General features: G+C 38.1%; 1 protein-coding gene across 1 annotated transcript in view; it reads right to left on the reverse strand.

Moving 5' to 3' along the window:
* The window catches only part of grik4 (glutamate receptor, ionotropic, kainate 4), a 381,199-nt gene extending 376,122 nt beyond the window's left edge, over positions 1 to 5,077 (reverse strand). Inside the window, exon 1 of the mRNA XM_065281202.2 lies at positions 4,344 to 5,077. The gene's annotated coding sequence lies outside the window, so the exon portion shown is untranslated. The remainder of the gene's footprint in view (positions 1 to 4,343) is intronic.
* Positions 5,078 to 6,000: the final 923 nt, after the last annotated feature.

The raw sequence follows: 6,000 nt of genomic DNA on the forward strand, positions 1-6,000 counted from the left end.
TGATTAAACATTTGTGAAAATCATAAAAAATACTGGCAGGGAAAGAGTTAAAGGCACCACTCAACATTGATGAAAAATCTAAAATATGCACAAAAAACAACTTGGTGTGACCTCAAATGGCCTTGAAAGAAAACTGGGAATGCTTCTGACAACTGACACTTTCAGGGCAACATAAAAGGCGTTTTCAAAGGGTGGATGACATTCACACTGTGCATAACAGCAAAAATTCTAAAATCAAATGGCTGCAAATACTATCTAGCTATAAATTCAATTAGCATAAATCAAACGCAGCCAAGAAGTTCACAGTGGCAAACTTTAATAACCCTGTGCTATATGACTAACATAAGTGCAAAAGCCACACTGCATAATAACGCAGACACATAAACAGCAAAAGATTATACTTTGTGCAAGCCTACTGAAAAATAATACGGCCGGTGCCATTTTCAGCACTGCACTGGGACTAACCTGATTTGTGCCAATAATTATTAACTATGATATACTGACTGCAGTGTGCAGGGCTGATGTGGAAGAGAGGTCTGAAAAATTCACTTAAACACTACTGACCACAAGATCAATACCAGATACGGAGGATAGATATGGATATCTCATGCTCTCTGACATTACATTCTGCTCATTGACTGATGGATGAATCCTTCAATGGGCTTTTAGTTGCTTGAAGTCCAAATGTGTTTTCATAACCATATCATTTTAAGTGCTTCTTTATATTTAACTGCATTATTGCAGTTTGTATTAATAGTTTGCTATTTATTATAAATACAACATATCACGACTACAATATTTGTCTAATAAAATAAAAAATGTTGTATCTCGTACACATCTGTTGTTCACCAATCCTTTTACTGTACAAAAAGGTTTTTCAGTACCGTAACTAGAAAAATGGGCCAACATTGAATTTGTGAAGAGTTGGTCTCTTGGGTTTCTAACAACATGTCCTGTGAGGGTCCCTTATCAGTGAAAGTGCTGAATGATGCCCTTGTCTGAAATCTGTGGAGACTGCTTTCATGGATACTGACAAATTGTCACAGCAATGTTGGTTAACCTTCGCTACAACACAGAGTTGTGCTTCTTCGTGACCTATCCATCAAGTGATCACGCCTTCAATGAGATCATGCATCTTACTCTGTTTTCTGTCAGGTGCATATACATATATTCTCTCAGGCAGGCACCTAGTCTCCAAACTTCTGCGGGCCTTTGTGTGCCCTTTTCATCTTGTTTGTTCAGTTGCTGTGCAAATTCAGTCTATGGTGAAACAGCTTTCTGCAAATGCAAATGCAGTAGTACCAGTTCAAGAAGCACTAGCTGTAGCAAACTTTAGTCTTACTTGAAGTACATGTTGAGGATTTAACTAAGCTACAGCAACACACAGAAGAAACTTTTTTGTAAATTAAAATCTGCCGCAAGTTATTTCCAGTGTGTTTCTTTATTTAACAATATTTCACAAGTTTGCATTAACATGTAATCATTAGCAAATGAGATTAAGCATATTAGGAGGCGATGGGGTGGAGGAGGGATGCTGCACAAACCGTCATGGGACAGGGGTGAGGGATGGCTGATTGGTTGGATTACATGACCTTGCTTCTCCCGAACTTAATTAAATAAACTTCATCAAATGGAATAGTGCACATAATGATTTCCAAATATTACAAACAGTCCTAACCAAAACTATTCAGTGAAGGTAAAACAGCCTACTTTCAAATAAACATTTACTTTCCCCTACTGAAAAACAGCTAAAACCAGCATAAGCTGTTGAGCTGGTCTCTCAGCTTGGTTTTAGCTGGTTTAGCAAGCTGGTATAGCTGTATTTTGGTCACTTTTTAAGCTGGGACTTGGCTGGTCAGGCTGAAAGACCAGCTTTGCCAGAATGGGAGGACCAGCTTAAACCAGCTACTGCCACCTTAAACCAGCTAAAACCAGCTACCAGCTTATGCTGGTTTTAGTTGTTTTTTTAGTGATGAAATTAATAAATAATAAAGTACACTAGAAGAAGTTTGTAGTAGATAAACCCAATAAAGTATGTTTATTGCATGCATAAGATTTTAGTTAGCAAATTTTATCACTGTTCTGGGTTTACATATTACAAATATGAAAAAGTACAAATTAATTGGTAAATGAATAAATGAATTTTGGTCAAAAAAAAATCTTGTTCATAGAGCCAAAAGACTGTTGCAGAACCAAGGGTTAGGACTATTTATTAAGACCTATTTGTTGAAATACTAAAATGACACCCACTATATTAATAACTAGCAAATGCCTCATTATTAAAGCTGACATGCGTGCACGTCTTTAAAAAAATCCCGCTTTAAAGTGCTCTTTGGTCCGAATTGTATACTGTGTTAGTAGTCTACATACTAGATTAATTATTTTCTAAATGTAGCTTGTGCAGTATGCATACATTCCTCGACAACTCTACACACTGCAAAAAATGAGTTTCTTACTTAGTATTTTTGTCTTGTTTTTAGTAAAATAAATAAATAAATAAAGTTTATTTTCTTGAATTAAGTGTTTATGATAAAGGTTATATTATTTAAAGAAAATGTTTCTTATTCCATTTGAAGTTTTTTTTTTTTTGCTTGTTTTAAGCACAAATTGTGCTTAAATTGTATATATTTTTTCTAAAAACTAGACTTATTTTTCTAGGTCATTTTGCTCATCAAGAAAATACATCTTAATTTCAGATTTTTTAAATATTTTAACTGAAAACAAGACAAAAATCCTAAGTAAGAAACTCATTTTTTGCAGTTCATCCGCCATGTTTGAATCGTCATGGGACCGTATGATCGTCGTGTGATGCATGGACAACCACCAGCATAAATTACTCAGGTGTTTTCAAACAACAATTACGAATAAGCCACGAAGTACATTTCTTGGTAAATATTTAAGCATTATATACTGTTTTTGACATACTTGTTTCGGACATACAATGCTACATACTGGTGTTTGCATAAAGTAACGTTAGTGTGTAACGAATTTGAACGCATTGGCCCATGGGCGCGTCATCACCTGGAAGCTCGCTTTTTGACGCGTGAGAAGCCAGTTTTACCACAGCAGCACTGAAAGCAAAGCACTCTGAACATAATGGAGGTCGTACCTGCCAACTTTGAGGAAACAGGACTTCATTAAAGACCTGTTAGCGTCGCTCTGATCTCCGCATACTGAAGAAAGCAGGTGACGATAATTAACCTTCAACACCACCCGTCTCCTAGCTAGCACACGAGTGTGAGGAGAAGCTTTGAGTTCGTCAAATAAATTCGCTGAAACGAACCGAGTCGAGAGGTTCAACAAACCCATAAGGACAAGCACAGTGACGTTAAAATATTTATCATGATAACACCACAAAGCATTAGGACTTGTAGGAATTACTGCGCTTTTGTGAAAATGTTGTTGTAGGTTTTGTAATGAATGAGCTGTGACTCACACTGTGAACAAATGATAACTGTGACATTAAAACAGAAACGGACTACGGTTTCTACAGCACAGATTGCTCGCCATTATCCACCAGGGGGTGCAAAGATGACACGCATCCAAGCCGCATCTTTCCAAAACCCCAACACGCTTATGGCAAAGACTACCGCTTACTAATAGACTTTATTAAATATTTCAATATCACCTGGAAGCATTTTCTAACCATTTACTGATCAGTGCACTTCTGTGCAAGCAGAACCAAAATATAATGCAAAGTTAAAGACACATGTTGCATCAACTGCAATACAATAGACACACGTTTTTCAAGTCTAACATTTAATATGAGGCCACTCTTGTAAAGTACATGAAGTGTAGTGGTTTACTTGCTTTGAAGTTCTTATTTGAAAGCATACAGTATTAAGTTTCTGGTGAACTGCATGACATTAAGGGTTGATCAATATGATTTCTTCAAGTATGTTTTATCTTAGACCTACACGTGCAGCATAACACGTGAATAAAGCAGCAGCGTATGAGTAATAAATAATTTCAAAGGATGATCTAATTGTCATGCAAATCATGTGCATTGACTCAGTTGTTGCTGGGACTAATGCAGAACATTTAAAAACGTGTTAACTCTCTCTAATAATTATGGGTAGTACATGTTTATAATGGAAAAAAAATGACATTTACTGGCGAGTCAAGTTTAGCGTATTTATAGCCGATCTGGCAAGGCTGCTCTAGCTGCTCTGTTGAGTACAAATGGTACGCTGTGTCCACACAAACACAAATTCAACAATGCATTTTACACTGTCATACAGTCATTTTTGCACAGCCTAGGCTACAGTACAACATATCACATGTTGAATAAACTAAACGCACAATATACTAACTACATGAAGCGATTATGTAAATCAGCTTACCTGGTCGTCGTTTTAACGTATCAGTTTCTGTATAAACAATCAGAGGTGTTATTTCTTCAGTTGGTGTTTTATTCGGGTTGATATTAAGCTTTATTGGACAGCCGTTGTTTTATAAGCACTGCGCGCGTGCCCTATCAATTCCCTCGTGCCCGGTGCAACGCTGTTGAAGACGATTAAAGAAAAAATAAAACCTCAGCCCCGTCAAAAACTACTTCGGAAGGCCACTTCATTTTAATTTTTCTCGTGTATATATCCGTACGATACGAGCGATGCGGACCAACGCACGCTGTCAGGAAAAAGGAGGAAAATCCGCATCCCAGTCAGAAATGTATGAAACAGATATCCTCTCTCGTGTCAAATAAGTCAAAGTCGGACCTCTTTTCAGCTCTTTTCTCACTTTCTTCCCATTTCCTGAAAAGAGCAGCTTTGAAAAAGGTTTGTGTTGAAAGCCCGATAGCTCTCTGCTTGCCTCAGCATCAGGACCCGCACTGAAACTGCCTTCACTCCTTTACGCGGCGCTTCACTCCCATTCTGCTCAATTCATGTCGTAGTGAAAATGCTTTGCAAATGATCGACATGTAAAAAAACACGAAGTCAGACTGTCAGCCTCCTCCTCACAAAACAGCCCACTCTCTTTCTCAACACCACGGACATCGTGTTGCGTTGGAGCCAAGCATCCCCTGCGCTTCTCTTCAGGTGTGGATGCACATAATGCGCTCACATCATTTGCATTAGACATAAGTACCCTCCGTTTGCTGCCAGTGAGTAATTTATGATTCACATCTTTCCATACTCCACATGGACGATTTGCAAATGTTACGTAGATCACGGATGAATAACAATTTGCCCTATAAATGAATCACGTAAGTGTCAGCAGAAATTCATTTTTAAGGAAACAGGTTGTCAGCATGGGTGATGAAAGATGCAGTGGATGAGTGCTGGTTAATTTACTCGACTCTCTCCAAGAGGCCACAAGGAAAAAAGATTTGAGCATTAGATCAAAGTAACTCTTTAATTTGCGTCTCTCTTTTTAAAATAACTCATAAAATAGTTAAATAGTGTGCAATAACATCTTACACCCACATCTGCAGTGGAAATTATTAATCATAGTCATTAACAACAAAGAGCAAATCTACAGACATTGCAAGTATTTGCAACCAATAATTAATGAGACCTCTCATTCATCCCCCACCCTTAATGATGTATTTAAAATTTAATGCATTTTGTAAACCTTGAGTCAGTAGTGCAGGTGTTCAATAGCTTGTGTGTCAGCATCCCTGTAGAACAGCCTATGAATCAGCAAGGCTGCAGCTCTGCTAAGTGAGAACTAATCTCTGTGGGACCCACAGCTATAGGTTCGCGCTAAACGGACGCATAATTGTAGTTATCTGATGGCAAGGTAAATTCAGAGGAAACCGATCTGCCTTTCATGCACATGGCTTTAATGGATGACGACTTGGGCGAGCTTTTACACACCCTATCTCAGCAACATCTAATCCACGTTTTCCTGACATTTAGTCCCGGAGTCGATTTACGTTGCTGGATAATGAGAATAGATGTCAAGCTCTGTGACCTTTTGTCTCACGCACCAATCATGCATCCGTCAGTGGAATGGAGGGACACACTTTGAACTCTGATGAAATGGTTGGAATGGGGA

This window comes from Paramisgurnus dabryanus, chromosome 8 (assembly GCF_030506205.2).
Source record: "Paramisgurnus dabryanus chromosome 8, PD_genome_1.1, whole genome shotgun sequence".
Lineage (NCBI taxonomy): Eukaryota > Metazoa > Chordata > Actinopteri > Cypriniformes > Cobitidae > Paramisgurnus > Paramisgurnus dabryanus.